This window comes from Triticum dicoccoides, chromosome 3B (assembly GCF_002162155.2).
Source record: "Triticum dicoccoides isolate Atlit2015 ecotype Zavitan chromosome 3B, WEW_v2.0, whole genome shotgun sequence".
In the NCBI taxonomy this organism is placed as follows: domain Eukaryota; kingdom Viridiplantae; phylum Streptophyta; class Magnoliopsida; order Poales; family Poaceae; genus Triticum; species Triticum dicoccoides.
In genome coordinates, this window is record NC_041385.1 from 465358232 (window position 1) to 465375317 (window position 17086).

Here is a 17086-nt window from a genome sequence, read left to right on the forward strand (position 1 = left end):
TTATTTTATATCAAGCACATAAAGTTCTAGCAGAGCAATTCAATTTAGTCAATAAATCATCCAAGTGTTTTCCCTTTTGAGAGAAGCGGTGTTTCACAAAGTTTGTATACTCTTTTCAAGATCTTCCGCCAACTTTGTTAGTTCGAATGTTGTCACTCAAATAGACCTCATGCGCTAAATTACACATTGTTTAACTTAAACATGTAACCATGAAGGGTGCATTATTTTGGGTAGAAAGTTGCACTTACAGCAAAGGACGGTGATAGGAGCCAATATGTTGGTTGATTGAGAACTCAACCCAGCATATTTTCTGTAGAAAGTTGAACTTACAAGTTTTCTGGGGGGTTTCGACGATGGACACCTACAAGTTCTCTCAATCGTGTCAAGAAAAACACAGAAATATGTTCGAAGTAAAACTATAAAATTAGTTACAATAGGAAAACTACATTGCAAGTTGCTTACCTCGTGTTGTATAAATAGATTGTATGGTTTTAATACAACAAGTGGTTATATTTTTTACAGAAACTTGGGAAATTTCTTTCCGGTATTTACATCTGTTTACTTTTCCTGTAAAGTCTCGTTTTGTGCACCAACGGTTTGATCTAACATGTCGGATAAGGATCGGACTAGAAGTGTCATACACTTCCTCCGTCCCATAATATAAGAGCATTTTTGTCAAAAACACTCTGATATTATGGGACGGAGGGAGTACATAACAAGACACGTTCATGAATGGAACTACTATGTGCACGATGCAAGATTCAACGCTCTGCTGCACTTTCATCCCATGCACCAATAGTTTTGCCTGGCGTGTTGGATAAAGATCGGGCAAGAAGTGTTTGACTCATTTACGGAAAGAACTATGGTACGTACGATGCTTCGTGGTCTGATATGTGTATGTTGCAAGAAACATCACCCCGCGGCTCTTTTCTTTCGAAGCATCAATTTTTTTTTGAAACTAGGCAAAATATTTGCCATTTTCATTGATTAAGAGAGAAGGTTAACAATGTATGGCCAAAGGCCAAATACAGTACATCACTCTCGCGACATAATGTTACACAAATGTTTTGCTCCCGCAAGGCTCCAAAGAGAGCATTCCTCTTTAATCTTGGCGACCAACACTCCCACTGGAACGGCCGTGTTGCGGAAAACTCTAGCATTTCGCTCCTTTCATATTTCCCAGGAGATAAGCATCATCAGGGAGACAAGCGGCCTTCTCGATGGAGTTTGCTTAGTTGCATTCTGACTCCACCAATCCTTAACCGAAACCATATCAATCCAATCGTTGGGCTGGACATTGTGGAGCACAAGCCAAGTTTTTATCATGCCTCAAATCCGAATGGTGTATCGACATTGAAAGAGAAGGTGGGCTGCCGATTCCTGGACTTGTTGGCATAATGGACAAAGGTTGCAGTTCGGCCATCCGTGACGGTGGAGTCTGTCAGTTGTCCAAATCCTATTGTTCATAACCAGCCACGCGAAAATTTTGCACTTTGGGGGCGCCCAGTTCTTCCAAACATTTTGATTCATATCCGTGTCCACCAATCCAAGAAACCGAGACCTCTATGCTGAGGTCGCGGAGTAATGGCCATCAGCAGTGAGTTTCCAAGCGATGGAGTCATGCATGTCCGGGTTTAGCTGGATGTGGGTGAGTCTTTCCCAAAGCGCAGCAAACTGGGCGATGTGCTTAAAGGAGATGATCAAAGCAACCTTCACCTGGGAGATCCAGTAGCCATTAAGCAATGCCTTGTGGAATGAACAATTCTTTTTGTTGGAGATGTCGTAAATTTTGGGAGCAATATGTTTGGGTCTTATGCCATCTAGCCAAGCTGACTCCCAGAAAGTTTCGCCGAGACCATCACCCACCAGAACCTTGGAGGCCAACGCGAATATGTTTCGATCATTGTTGTCGCAAGGGGTACCCAAGCCCGACCAAGGCTTGAGCGGGTCTTGCCAGTTGAACCACAACCAACGGAGATGAAGTGCAGCCGCAAACTTGCCAAGGTTTAGAATCCCAAGACCACCATGTAGCTTGGGCATGCAGACTTGCGCCCAGTTGACCTTTCATTTCCCTCCCGTGACCTTGTCACAACCAGCCCAGAGGTAGGCACGTCAGAGGGCATCAATCTTTTTCAAAACTTACACCGGAAGATTTAGAGTCGTCATATACTAGATAGCGATGGCCGTGATGAAAGACTTAACAAGAACCATCCTTCTGGGGGAAGCAACATGCTTGCCCATCCAAGGTGTGAGCTGGGCCGCGATCTTGTCCTCGAGAGGCTGGAAGTGAATTCTTTTCAGGCGCTTAGCTGACAGTGGTAAACCAAGATATTTCATTGGGAAGGTGGTTCATTGAGCTGGGAAGGATTGGAGAATATCCGGAAGGTCCACATTGTCACATCTAATTGGGGGAACCAAGCTCTTGGAGCAATTTGTTACCAAACCAGAAACATCTCCAAAGTTCCTGAGGGTGTCGGCAAAGAAACTGACGTCCGCCTTGAGTGGCGTAATAAAAACCGCAGCATCATCCACATAGAGGGAAGCCCGAATCGGCATAGCCTATTCACCAATGGGATGGAGGTGACCTTGTGATGTGGCCTTCTCAAGGATGTGATGTAATGGATCAATGACCAACACAAAGAGAAGGGGAGACAGGCGTCCCCTTGCCTCATCCCACGCCCAAGCCTGAAGGGGTCGCCCGACACACCATTGAGCAAGACACGCGATGAGGCCGTAGACAAGAGAGCAGACACCCATCCAAAGAACCGGGGAGGGAAACCAAGGTGATTGAGCAAGTCCAGTAGTCCCAACGCACCGAATCAAACTCTTTCTTGATGTCGAGCTTGAACAGGAGAGCAGGGGTGTTGTTGCGATGCAAGCGTCTAGCAAGGTTGTGCACGTACATGAAATTATCACGAATACATCTCTTCTTGATAAAAGCACTCTGAGCTTGTGAGAAAAGGTCATTCATGAGGGGTGTTAGCCTTTTGGACATCATCTTCGCAATGAGCTTTGTTATGGCATGAATTAGGCTTATAGGGCGAAAGTCAGAAATATCTTCAGCACCATCCTTCTTTGGAATGAGGGCAACATTGGCTGAGTTCAACCAATGAAGGTGAGCGGTCTGTAGGTTGGAGAAATGGTTGACCGCAAGCATGATGTCTGGCTTGATTGTGTTCCAACATGCCTTGAAGAAAGTGCCCGTGAAGCCATCCGGTCCTGGCGCCTTGTCACCCGGTAATTGTAGCATGGAAGCTTTGACCTCATCCTCCGTGAAAGCCTCGCCAAGCCCTGTAGATCACAATTGGGGGTTGGAATCAAACCCCAATTGACGCCGATGCTATGAGTAGAGCATTTTTTGGCTATGTTCTTAAAGTGGCTGTGAACAATCTTCTCTTTGTCTTCGTGCGAGGTGACCCAACCTTGGTTGTGTTTGAGGCGATGAATAAGATTTTTTCTCCTCTGGTGATTGACACGGAGGTGGAAATAACGAGTGTTGGCATCTCCTTCTTTAAGATTGATAATCCTCGAGTTTTGCCTTTTTCTGGATTTTTCGAGCACCGCCAAGCCAACGATCCTACGTTTTAATCTTATCCGAAGATCCCTTTCCTCCGGGCTTAGGCCTCTCTGTTCTTGAGCGAGGTTAAGGTGAAGGATGACCTTGAGAGCCATGTGCAACTGGACCCTGGAGTTAGAGAAAAGGGTCTTGCTCCATGAGCACAACTTTTGACTTGTTCTCTTTAGCTTGTGGAATAGCTGTTGATAAGGCTCGACAAGACCGGGATTCACATTCCATGCCTCGGAGATGATGCGTTGGAATCCCGGCATCTTTGCCCAGAAGTTTTCAAACCGGAAGGATTTAGGCTTCTTTGGGCCAATGTCATTAGCAAGCAGGAGGGGGCAGTGATCCGAAAGTGATGAGGAGAGGGCGTGCAGAATGTGGGAGGCAAACTCTAAATCCCAATCTTCATTGAAAAAAGCTATCTAGCTTGCTCATCGTCGGGTTACTTTGTTTGTTGCTCCAATTAAATCTCCTATTTTATATGTGAATCTCCTTGAGCTCACAATTGTTTAGGGCGTTGCAGAAACGCACTAGGCAGCCACGGTCCACATTGGCACGGTTTTTGTCTCTGGCGCGGTAGATTTGATCAAAATCACCATTGACTAGCCATTTGGTTCCAGGCGGGGGCTTTTCCAAGATCAGCTTTAGGTAGAAAGCCTCCTTGTGGATGTATGCTGAAAGATTTGTCGTCACCATAGTTGTTGATGGCAACCGTCGGGGAGAGGAAGTAGGCACCAATTTGCACATTTGACACCGTGACCGCGGAGTCATCCCACAGCAGCAAAATACCACCTTTTGTGCCATCAGCTGGCCTTTGGGCGAAGCTCTTTAGACGCTGTCCACCGAGGTACATAGCCAAGAATGGGTCAACAGAGTGTAGCTTCAACTCTTGGATGAACACAAGTTGGTAGAAAGAAGAAGCAATGGTTTCGTGGACAGCAGCATGACGATCCAGGCAAGTTAACCTGCGTACATTCCAGCACAATATTGAAAGGTTTGTGTCTAACATAGCAACACAAGGGACACATCTGGACTCAGGCAACGACCACCATCTAAGCAAACACAACATCCATCACAAGCTGGCCACATACAGGACACCCTAGGTCTCGCCAGGACCAACATCAGCGGCGCACGGGTGCCACTGCAAACAGGCGTACAAACATGACTTGGTCAATCTAACATGACAAACTAGGCTACATCTTAGTCAGCACAGCGCTGCTCAGGCTTCACCCACAGTGGTCGCGGTCAAGCCAGGTCCTCCCTCTCTGCCATGCTGCACCAGGGCATTTCAATGGCAGTGGCCAGGTCACAGTCCAACTTGAAGAGAGCGCCCAGAGCAATAATAGTGATGTCTGACAGGTGCCCCTGGAACATGTCCGTGAACTTGGTGATGGCCGCTTCCGTGACTTGTTCACCTTCAAGAACGATTCACATGCGACGACACAGTAGCTGTTCAGCGAGGTTGGCTATGGGCATGGCTCTATTCTTTGCCTGGATGCGTGGGCTGCGTCGGTGAAGCTGGAAGCCAGAGACCCCAGCCAAAGTTTTGCGTCTTGCTGTTGGCCTTCTGGGCGGTGTCGATCACAGTGTTGGGGAGGGGAACAGCGCGGGCCTGCGGGGAATGAACAGAGGGTTGGCATCCTCGTCCTCTGTCGCATCACCCAACGGCAGGACCAGCATGGAGTCACCACCCTGCAGATCCTCAAGGCTTGCTTCAAGCTCAGCAACAAGCGCCGGGGAGGTCCCCAGCCTGACCACAGATGAACAGGGAGGAGGAGTGGCGAGCACAACTTCAGGTGAGAAATCCACAGGAGCCTGGGAGCGCTGAATCAGAGGAGCATCAGCCACAACCGTGTCATGCGCCTCCAGATTGAGCGATGGCTGAACCTTGGAGCCCAGGCAAGCAACACGACGCAGCCAGGACAGGACCGGGGAGGCAGGGGCAATCTCAACAATGTCTCTGGAAGTGGTACGCGGAGACGGTGGAGGAGAGCGGCCGCGTGACTCCTCCCAGACGACAGCTGCCGCAAGTCTTGGAGAGTGGTCTTGTGGACGATGGAGAGCGCGGCGACCCGAGGCTATGATCACCTCACCAGATAGCAGCTCGTGGACGCGGCTGAGATCAATCTTGCGCGTGTCCGAGGAGCATGAGACAGGACGGCGGCGACGCCTATCCCTGCGGTCATCTTGTCGATCATTACGCTTTGGATAAGTATCGTATGTATGGCAAGATTCATGAACGATATAAACATGCGGGCTGTTAGGCGTCAACCGACTGATTTTGAGGAAAATCAGTCGGCTCAACAACCGTCCGATCTAACACTGCTAGTGTGGATCGCAACGCGGCTCGGGTTGTCCCGTCGTCCCCTGTAGCGCTGCAGCCTTGGTCACTTGTCGCCAGCACACCTCATCCTCTGTCTCGTGTAGCCACGCCGGCCACGAACCATCGCCGCCTTACAACAGCCCCCACAAAGCAACTTCTTGTCCCTTGGAAACACATGTGGCTGTGCGACCACACCCGCCGGTGAGACCTGCTGGTTGTAGCACCACACACACGCTGTATTTCAGCATCCGCCTCGGACTGTTGGGGAACGTTGCAGAAAATTAAAAAAATTCCTACGGTTTCATCAAGATCCATCTATGAGTTCATCTAAGAAACGAGTCATAGGAGAGAGATTGCATCTACATACCACTTGTAGATCGCGTGCGGAAGCGTTCAAGAGAACGGTGATGATGGAGTCATACTCGCCGTGATCCAAATCACCGATGACCAAGTGCCGAACGGACAGCACCTCCGTGTTCAACACACGTACGGAGCGGATGACGTCTCCTCCTTCTTGATCCAGCAAGGGGGAAGGAGAGGTTGATGATGGCCCAGCAGCACAACGGCGTGGTGGTGGATGCAGCAGAACTCCGACAGGGCTTCGCCAAGCTGCTGCGGGAGGAGGACGAGGTGTAGCAGGGGGAGGGAGGCGCCAAGACACAGGGTGCGGCCGCCCCCCTGCCCTCCTTTATATAGGCCCCCAGGGGGCGGCCCTGGGAGATCCAATCTCCCAAGGGGGCGGCGGCCAGGGGGGGTGGAGTGCCCCCCAAGGCAAGTGGGCCCCCCACCTAGGGTTTCCAACCCTAGGTGCAGGGGGGGCAAGGGGGGCGAACCAGCCCACTAGGGGCTGGTTCCCCTCCCACTTCAGCCCACGGGTCCCTCCGGGATAGGTGGCCCCGCCCGGTGGACCCCCGGGACCCTTCCGGTGGTCCCGGTACAATACCGGGTGACCCCGAAACTTTCCCGATGGCCGAAACAACACTTCCTATATATAATTCTTTACCTCCGGACCATTCCGAAACTCCTCGTGACGTCCAGGATCTCATCCGGGACTCCAAACAACATTCGGTTTGCTACATACTCATATTCATACAACCCTAGCATCACCGAACCTTAAGTGTGTAGACCCTACGGGTTCGGGAGACATGCAGACATGACCGAGACGGCTCTCCGGTCAATAACCAACAGCGGGATCTGGATACCCATGTTGGCTCCCACATACTCCTCGATGATCTCATCAGATGAACCACGATGTCGAGGATTCAAGCAACCCCGTATGCTATTCCCTTTGTCAGACGGTATGTTACTTGCCCGTGATTCGACCGTCGTTATCCCAATACCTCGTTCAATATCGTTACCGGCAAGTCACTTTACCCGTACCGTAATGCATGATCCCGTGACCAGACACTTGGTCACTTTGAGCTCATTATGATGATGCACTATCGAGTGGGCCCAGTGATACCTCTCCGTTATACGGAGTGACAAATTCCAATCTCGATCCGTGTCAACCCAACAGACACTTTCGGAGATACCTGTAGTGAACCTTTATAGTCACCCAGTTACGTTGTGACGTTTGGTACACCCAAAGCACTCCTACGGTATCCGGGAGTTACATGATCTCATGGTCTAAGGAAGAGATACTTGACATTGGAAAAGCTCTAGCAAAACGAACTACACGATCTTGTGCTATGCTTAGGATTGGGTCTTGTCCATCACATCATTCTCCTAATGATGTGATCCCGTTATCAACGACATCCAATGTCCATAGTCAGGAAACCATGACTATCTGTTGACCAACGAGCTAGTCAACTAGAGGCTTACTAGGGATGTATTGTGGTCTATGTATTCACACGTGTATTACGATTTCCGGATAATACAATTATAGCATGAATAAAAGTATCATGAACAAGGAAATATAATAATAATCCTTTTATTATTGCCTCTAGGGCATATTTCCAACAGTCTCCCACTTGCACCAGAGTCAATAATCTAGTTACATTGTGATGAATCGAACACCCATAGAGTTCTGGTGTTGATCATGTTTTGCTCGCGGAAGAGGTTTAGTCAACGGATCTGCAACATTGAGATCCGTATGTACTTTGCAAATATCTATGTCTCCATCTTGAACATTTTCACGGATGGAGTTGAAACGACGCTTGATGTGCCTGGTCTTCTTGTGAAACCTGGGCTCCTTGGCAAGGGCAATAGCTCCAGTGTTGTCATAGAAGAGTTTGATCGGCCCCGACGCATTGGGTATGACTCCTAGGTCGGTGATGAACTCCTTCACCCAAATCGCTTCATGCGCAGCCTCCGAGGCTGCCATGTACTCCGCTTCACATGTAGATCCCGCCATGACGCTCTGCTTGCAGCTGCACCAGCTTACTGCCCCACCATTCAACATATACACGTATCCGGTTTGTGACTTAGAGTCATCCAGATCTGTGTCGAAGCTAGCATCGACGTAACCCTTTACGACGAGCTCTTCATCACCTCCATAAACGAGAAACATGTCCTTTATCCTTTTAAGGTACTTCAGGATATTCTTGACCGCTGTCCAGTGTTCCTTGCCGGGATTACTTTGGTACCTTCCTACCAAACTTACGGCAAGGTTTACATCAGGTCTGGTACACAGCATGGCATACATAATAGATCCTATGGCTGAGGCATAGGGGATGACACTCATCTCTTCTTTATCTTTTGCCGTGGTCGGGCATTGAGCCGAGCTCAATCTCACACCTTGCAATACAGGCAAGAACCCTTTCTTGGACTGATCCATTTTGAACTTCTTCAAAATCTTATCAAGGTATGTGCTTTGTGAAAGACCTATGAGGAGTCTCGATCTATCCCTATAGATCTTGATGCCTAATATGTATGCAGCTTCTCCAAGGTCCTTCATTGAAAAACACTTATTCAAGTAGGCCTTAATGCTGTCCAAGAATTCTATATCATTTCCCATCAAAAGTATGTCATCTACATATAATATGATAAATGCTACAGAGCTCCCACTCACTTTCTTGTAAACGCAGGCTTCTCCATAAGTCTGCATAAACCCAAACGCTTTGATCATCTCATCAAAGCGAATGTTCCAACTCCGAGATGCTTGCACCAGCCCATAAATGGATCGCTGGAGCTTGCATACTTTGTTAGCATTCTTAGGATCGACAAAACCTTCCGGCTGCATCATATACAGCTCTTCCTTAAGATAACCGTTAAGGAATGCCGTTTTGACATCCATCTGCCATATTTCATAATCATAGTATGCGGCAATTGCTAACATGATTCGGACGGACTTAAGCTTCGCTATGGGAGAGAAAGTCTCATCGTAGTCAATCCCTTGAACTTGCCGATAACCCTTAGCGACAAGTCGAGCTTTATAGATGGTGACATTACCATCCGCGTCCGTCTTCTTCTTAAATATCCATTTGTTTTCTATCGCTCGCCGATCATCGGGCAAGTCAGTCAAAGTCCATACTTTGTTTTCATACATGGATTCTATCTCGGATTGCATGGCTTCTAGCCATTTGTTGGAATCTGGGCCCGCCATCGCTTCTTCATAGTTCGAAGGTTCACCGTTGTCTAACAACATGATTTCCAGGACAGGGTTGCCATACCACTCTGGTGTGGAACGTGTCCTTGTGGACGTACGAAGTTCAGTAGCAACTTGATCCGAAGTACCTTGATCATCATCATTAATTTCCTCTCCAGTCGGTGTAGGCACCACAGGAACATTTTCCTGAGCTGCACTACTTTCCGGTTCAAGAGGTAGTACTTCATCGAGTTCTACTTTCCTCCCACTTACTCCTTTCGAGAGAAACTCCTTTTCCAGAAAGGATCCATTCTTGGCAACAAAGATCTTGCCTTCGGATCTAAGGTAGAAGGTATACCCAATGGTTTCCTTAGGGTATCCTATGAAGACGCATTTTTCCGACTTGGGTTCGAGCTTTTCAGGTTGAAGTTTCTTGACATAAGCATCGCATCCCTAAACTTTTAGAAATGATAGCTTAGGTTTCTTCCCAAACCATAATTCATACGGTGTCATCTCGACGGATTTAGACGGTGCCCTATTTAAAGTGAATGTAGCTGTCTCTAGAGCGTATCCCCAAAATGATAGCGGTAAATCGGTAAGAGACATCATAGATCGCACCATATCCAATAGAGTGCGATTACGACGTTCGGACACACCGTTACGCTGAGGTGTTCCAGGCGGCGTGAGTTGTGAAACGATTCCACATTTTCTTAAGTGTGTACCAAATTCGTGACTTAAATATTCTCCTCCACGATCCGATCGTAAGAATTTTATCTTTCGGTCACGTTGATTCTCTACTTCATTCTGAAATTCCTTGAACTTTTCAAAGGTCTCAGACTTGTGTTTCATCAAGTAGACATACCCATATCTACTTAAGTCATCAGTGAGAGTGAGGACATAACGATATCCTCCGCGAGCCTCAACGCTCATTGGACCACACACATCAGTATGTATGATTTCCAATAAGTTGGTTGCTCGCTCCATTGTTCCGGAGAACGGAGTCTTGGTCATTTTGCCCATGAGGCATGGTTCGCATGTGTCAAATGATTCATAATCGAGAGACTCTAAAAGTCCATCAGCATGGAGCTTCTTCATGCGCTTGACACCAATGTGACCAAGGCGGCAGTGCCACAAGTATGTGGGACTATCGTTATCAACTTTACATCTTTTGGTATTCACACTATGAATATGTGTAACATTACGTTCGAGATTCATTAAGAATAAACCATTGACCATCGGGGCATGACCATAAAACATATCTCTCATATAAATAGAACAACCATTATTCTCGGATTTAAATGAGTAGCCATCTCACATCAAACGAGATCCAGATACAATGTTCATGCTCAAACTTGGCACTAAATAACAATTATTGAGGTTTAAAACTAATCTCGTAGGTAAATGTAGAGGTAGCGTGCCGACGGCGATCACCTCGACCTTGGAACCATTCCCGACGCGCATCGTCACCTCGTCCTTTGCCAGTCTCCTTTTATTCCGCAGCTCCTGCTGTGAGTTACAAATATGAGCAACGGCACCGGTATCAAATACCCAGGAGTTACTGCGAGTACTGGTAAGGTACACATCGATTACATGTATATCAAATATACCTTTAGTGTTGCCGGCCTTCTTGTCCGCTAAGTATTTGGGGCAGTTTCGCTTCCAGTGACCCTTCCCCTTGCAATAAAAGCACTCAGTCTCAGGCTTGGGTCCGTTCTTTGACTTCTTCCCGGCAACTGGCTTACCGGGCGCGGCAACATCTTTGCCGTCCTTCTTGAAGTTCTTCTTACCCTTGCCCTTCTTGAACTTAGTGGTCTTATTGACCATCAACACTTGATGTTCTTTCTTGATTTCAACCTCTGCTGACTTCAGCAGTGGAAATACTTCAGGAATGGTCTTCACCATCCCCTGCATATTGTAGTTCAACACAAAGCTCTTGTAGCTCGGTGGGAGCGACTGAAGAATTCTATCAATGACCGCCTCGTCCGGGAGGTTGATCTCCAGCTGGGACAGGCGGTTGTGCGACCCAGACATTTTGAGTATGTGCTCACTGACAGAACTGTTTTCCTCCATCTTACAACTATAGAACTTGTCGGAGACTTCATATCTCTCGACCCGGGCATGAGCTTGAAAAACCATTTTCAGCTCCTCGAACATCTCATATGCTCCGTGTCGCTCAAAACGCTTTTGGAGCCCTGGTTCTAAGCTGTAAAGCATGCCGCACTGAACGAGGGAGTAATCATCAGCATGTGATTGCCAAGTGTTCATAACGTCTTGGTTCTCTGGGATGGGTGCTTCACCTAGCGGTGCTTCTAGGACATAATCTTTCTTGGCTGCTATGAGGATGATCCTCAGGTTCCGGACCCAGTCCGAATAGTTGCTGCCATCATCTTTCAGCTTGGTTTTCTCTAGGAACGCGTTGAAGTTCATGTTGACATGAGCGTTGGCCATTTGATCTACAAGACATATTTTGCAAAGGTTTTTAGACTAAGTTCATGATAATTAAGTTCATCTAATCAAATTATTTAATGAACTCCCACTCAGATTGACATCCCTCTAGTCATCTAAGTGTTACACGATCCAAGTCGACTAGGTCGTGTCCAATCATCACGTGAGACGGACTAGTCATCATCGGTGAACATCTCCATGTTAATCGTATCTTCCATACGACTCATGTTCGACCTTTCGGTCTCTTGTGTTCCGAGGCCATGTCTGTACATGCTAGACTCGTCAAGTTAACCCTAAGTGTTTCTGCATGTGTAAAACTGTCTTACACCCGTTGTATGTGAACGTAAGGATCTATCACACCCGATCATCACGTGGTGCTTCGAAACGACGAACTTTAGCAACGGCGCACAGTTAGGTGGAACACTTTCTTGAAATTATTATAAGGGATCATCTTATTTACTACCGTTGTTCTAAGTAAACAAGATGCATAAACATAATAAACATCACATGCAATTATATAAAGTAGTGACATGATATGGCCAATATCATATAGCTCCTTCGATCTCCATCTTCGGGGCTCCATGATCATCTTCGTCACCGGCATGACACCATGATCTCCATCATCATGATCTCCATCATCGTGTCTTCATGAATTTGTCACACCAACGACTACTTCTACTTTTATGGATAACGCGTTTAGCAATAAAGTAAAGTAATTTACATGGCGTTCTTCAATGACACACAGGTCATACAAAAATAAAGACAACTCCTATGGCTCCTGCCGGTTGTCATACTCATCGACATGCAAGTCGTGATTCCTATTACAAGAACATGATCTCATACATCACAATATATCATTCATCATTCATCACAACTTCTGGCCATATCACATCACATGACAATTGCTGCAAAAACAATTTAGACGTCCTCTAATTGTTGTTGCATCTTTTACGTGGCTGCAATTGGGTTATAGCAAGAACGTTTTCTTACCTACGAATAACCATAACGTGATATTGTCAACTTATATTTACCCTTCATAAGGACCCTTTTCGTCGAATCCACTCCAACTAAAGTAGGAGAGACAGACACCCGCTAGCCACCTTATGCAACTAGTGCATGTCAGTCGGTGGAACCTGTCTCATGTAAGCGTACGTGTAAGGTCGGTCCGGGCCGCTTCGTCCCACAATACCGCTGAAGCAAGAAAAGACTAGTAGCGGCAAGCAAGTTGACAAGATCTACGCCCACAACAAAATTGTGTTCTACTCGTGCAATAGAGAACTACGCATAGACCTAGCTCTGATACCACTGTTGGGGAACGTTGCAGAAAATTAATTTTTTTCCTACGGTTTCACCAAGATCCATCTATGAGTTCATCTAAGCAACGAGTCATATGAGAGAGATTGCATCTACATACCACTTGTAGATCGCGTGAGGAAGCGTTCAAGAGAACGGTGATGATGGAGTCGTACTCGCCGTGATCCAAATCACCGATGACCAAGTGCCGAACGGACAACACCTCCGCGTTCAACACACGTACGGAGCGGATGACGTCTCCTCCTTCTTGATCCAGCAAGGGGGAAGGAGAGGTTGATGATGATCCAGCAGCACAACGGCGTGGTGGTGGATGCAGCAGAACTCCGGCAGGGCTTCGCCAAGCTGCTGCGGGAGGAGGACGAGGTGTAGCAGGGGGAGGGAGGCGCCAAGACACAGGGTGTGGCTGCCCTCCCCCTGCCCTCCTTTATATAGGCCCCCAGGGGGGGCACTGGCCCTGGGAGATCCAATCTCCCAAGGGGGCGGCGGCCAGGGGGGTGGAGTGCCCCCCAAGGCAAGTGGGGCGCCCCCCCACCTAGGGTTTCCAACCCTAGGCGCAGGGGGGCCCAAGGGGGGGCGCACCAGCCCACTAGGGGCTGGTTTCCCTCCCACTCCAGCCCACGGGTCCCTCTGGGATAGGTGGCCCCATTCGGTGGACCCCCGGGACCCTTCCGGTGGTCCCGGTACAATACCGGATGACCCCGAAACTTTCCCGATGGCCGAAACAACACTTCCTATATATAATTCTTTACCTCCGGACCATTCTGGAACTCCTCGTGACGTCCGAGATCTCATCCGGGACTCCGAACAACATTTGGTTTGCTGCATACTCATATTCATACAACCCTAGCGTCACCGAACCTTAAGTGTGTAGACCCTATGGGTTCGGGAGACATGCAGACATGACCGAGACGGCTCTCCGGTCAATAATCAACAGCGGGATCTGGATACCCATGTTGGCTCCCACATACTCCTCGATGATTTCATCGGATGAACCACGATGTCGAGAATTCAAGCAACCCCGTATACTATTCCCTTTGTCAGACGGTATGTTACTTGCCCGTGATTCGATCGACAGTATCCCAATACCTCGTTCAATCTCGTTACCGGCAAGTCACTTTACTCGTACCGTAATGCATGATCTCGTGACCAGACACTTGGTCACTTTGAGCTCATTATGATGATGCACTATCGAGTGGGCCCAGTGATACCTCTCCGTTATACGGAGTGACAAATCCCAGTCTCGATCCGTGTCAACCCAACAGACACTTTCGGAGATACCTGTAGTGCACCTTTATAGTCACCCAGTTACGTTGTGACGTTTGGTACACCCAAAGCACTCCTACGGTATCCGGGAGTTACACGATCTCATGGTCTAAGGAAGAGATACTTGACATTGGAAAAGCTCTAGCAAAACGAACTACACGATCTTGTGCTATGCTTAGGATTGGGTCTTGTCCATCACATCATTCTCCTAATGATGTGATCCCATTATCAACGACATCCAATGTCCATAGTCAGGAAACCATGACTATCTGTTCATGACTATCTGTTGACCAACGAGCTAGTCAACTAGAGGCTTACTAGGGACGTATTGTGGTCTATGTATTCACACGTGTATTACGATTTCCGGATAATACAATTATACCATGAATAAAAGACAATTATCATGAACAAGGAAATATAATAATAATCCTTTTATTATTGCCTCTAGGGCATATTTCCAACACGGACGACACCTGGGTCGCGGCACTAGGTGCACAACATTGCAGCTTCACCGGCGACAACACCTGGGTCGCAACACCATGCGTGCTGCTTTGCAGCTCCGCCGGCAACGAGACCCGGGTCGTAGCACTATGGGCGTTGCATTGCAACTCCGCCACCGGCGAGATCCAGGTCGCGGCAGTAGTGGTGTTACATTGCAGCTCCGCCGGCGACGAGATCACAGCTCGTCTACGTTGTATAGAAGCAACCCGCCGACGAGATCCGGGTCGTAGCAACAGAGCCCGTTGCATTGCAACTGCGTCGACCACGAGATCCACATGAAGTAGCATCACGTGTGTTGCATAGAAGCAACCTGTCGCCAGCGAGATCCGCGGTTGTAGCTATTGGTACCTGATGGATGCTGCGTTGGTGGTGTTCTTGCATCTAGAGAAAGAGAGAAGCGGGGGTGGAAGAGAGACAAAGGTGGCTGCAGTAGTAGCGGTTGCGGTGGTGTCATGCTTGAAGCAGCTGCCGGTGGCCTGGCGCCAATCATGGTGAGTCACAGATTTACGGTGGTGGCGCCTGTAACGAGAAAACCACAAGAGAGGGAGAGAGTGAAAGAGATAAGATGAAGGGATGAGGAAGGAAAAGAAATCAGGGGACATGGGAAGGCCCGTGATGCTTCTGGAGAGGGAGACGTGGGTCACAGGCCACGTGAAGAGCGATGGACGTGGCTTAAAAGTCTGTGAGATTAGTCGGTCTAAAAAGAACATTTCCCTAAACATGCTGCTTCTGTTGGATGGGTCATTATTATGGCCCTCTCGCACAACATGGACGTACAGACTGCAACCCTTATTTTCCCTACTAAAACTAGTAGTGTAGCTAGAATTCAAAATTTCAAACGTATGTCTTCATAAGCTAATTAAGGGTGTGTTTCAAATTTGCCTTACAAAAATTTAACTAGATAAAACTTTATTTTTTTTTCATGGTATGTGTATCTCATTTATATCATTGCCGGAAACATGAACTAGAATTATTATTGTAAATACATACAAATGCAAGCGCTCACATACATACATGCACACTCGCCACTGTGAATGCACACATGCACATCATATTCCTACAAGCACTTTCGAGCCGACAAATATTAAGATTGATGATGTCATCACAGTCACCTCAAAGTCGACGAGATCATTGTTCCCACTGAACAATAGGAAATTGTGAGCCCTCATGTCAACTTTACTTGAATCTAGGTGAGCTATTTTTATCAAGAAGAATGTAACCATCTACGCCTAGTTCAAGAAACATTAACTAGAGTTGTCAATCAAGTATTGACTCTTTTTTCAAAAAGAAGGATTACCCATGGTCTCTACATCAGTCTCTGCATCAATCGATGTACACAACCATTTTTATTATTATTCAACAGAGTCTAACAATATGCATACATAGATCAATCCGAAGTCACCTAGCTGGTGAACAAAGTCACAAACACCTGCACATGATAATGTGCCCAAAGCATGAACAAGCACTATCTAATCTGGTGGCCTCACGCAACTACCCCGCATCAGGCCAGGAGCACCCCCGGTCTGGCCGACCCGCAACGCGCACCACATGCACACGCTCTGGATCTGCCGCTGTCAACTTTCGTCGTTCCATCTTTAGGGGCGATCTACGCATGTCATATTGCCGTCGACGCCACCACGACGCCAGACAATGTCACCCTCCTGCACATGTCCATCCACACGCGCCCGTCAGCAAGACTCCATTGTGCCACGCCGTCGGGATCCGCCGTCGGCCTTGCAGTAGATGCAACACTGCTCCTCCTCTTATCTCCTCCACCCAGCTATTGCTCCAAAACAATGCCCCCAGGAGGGAGAACGGTATCGAAGACGCCATCACCGTCTGATCCGGGAGACCCAGATCTAGGGTTTCCCCCGAAACATCTCAAGTGTGGTGTCGCAACCTGCGACGACGATGCATCGAGAGGGGAACGACGTCACAGACGCCGCCATCGTCCGCCATGACCGCAATCGGTGATTTTCATCGGAAGTCGTTTCACCCCGATCTCGCAGCTGATTGGATCTGTACGGAGCCTCGCAACAAAGATGAGTGCTGCCACCGGATCGCCAGTAGAGGGCCTCCAGCTACCCCTCACCGGTTCCTCCACGCGCCGCCAGCCGACTAAGACCGTGCCGCGATGGATCTGGACGGAATG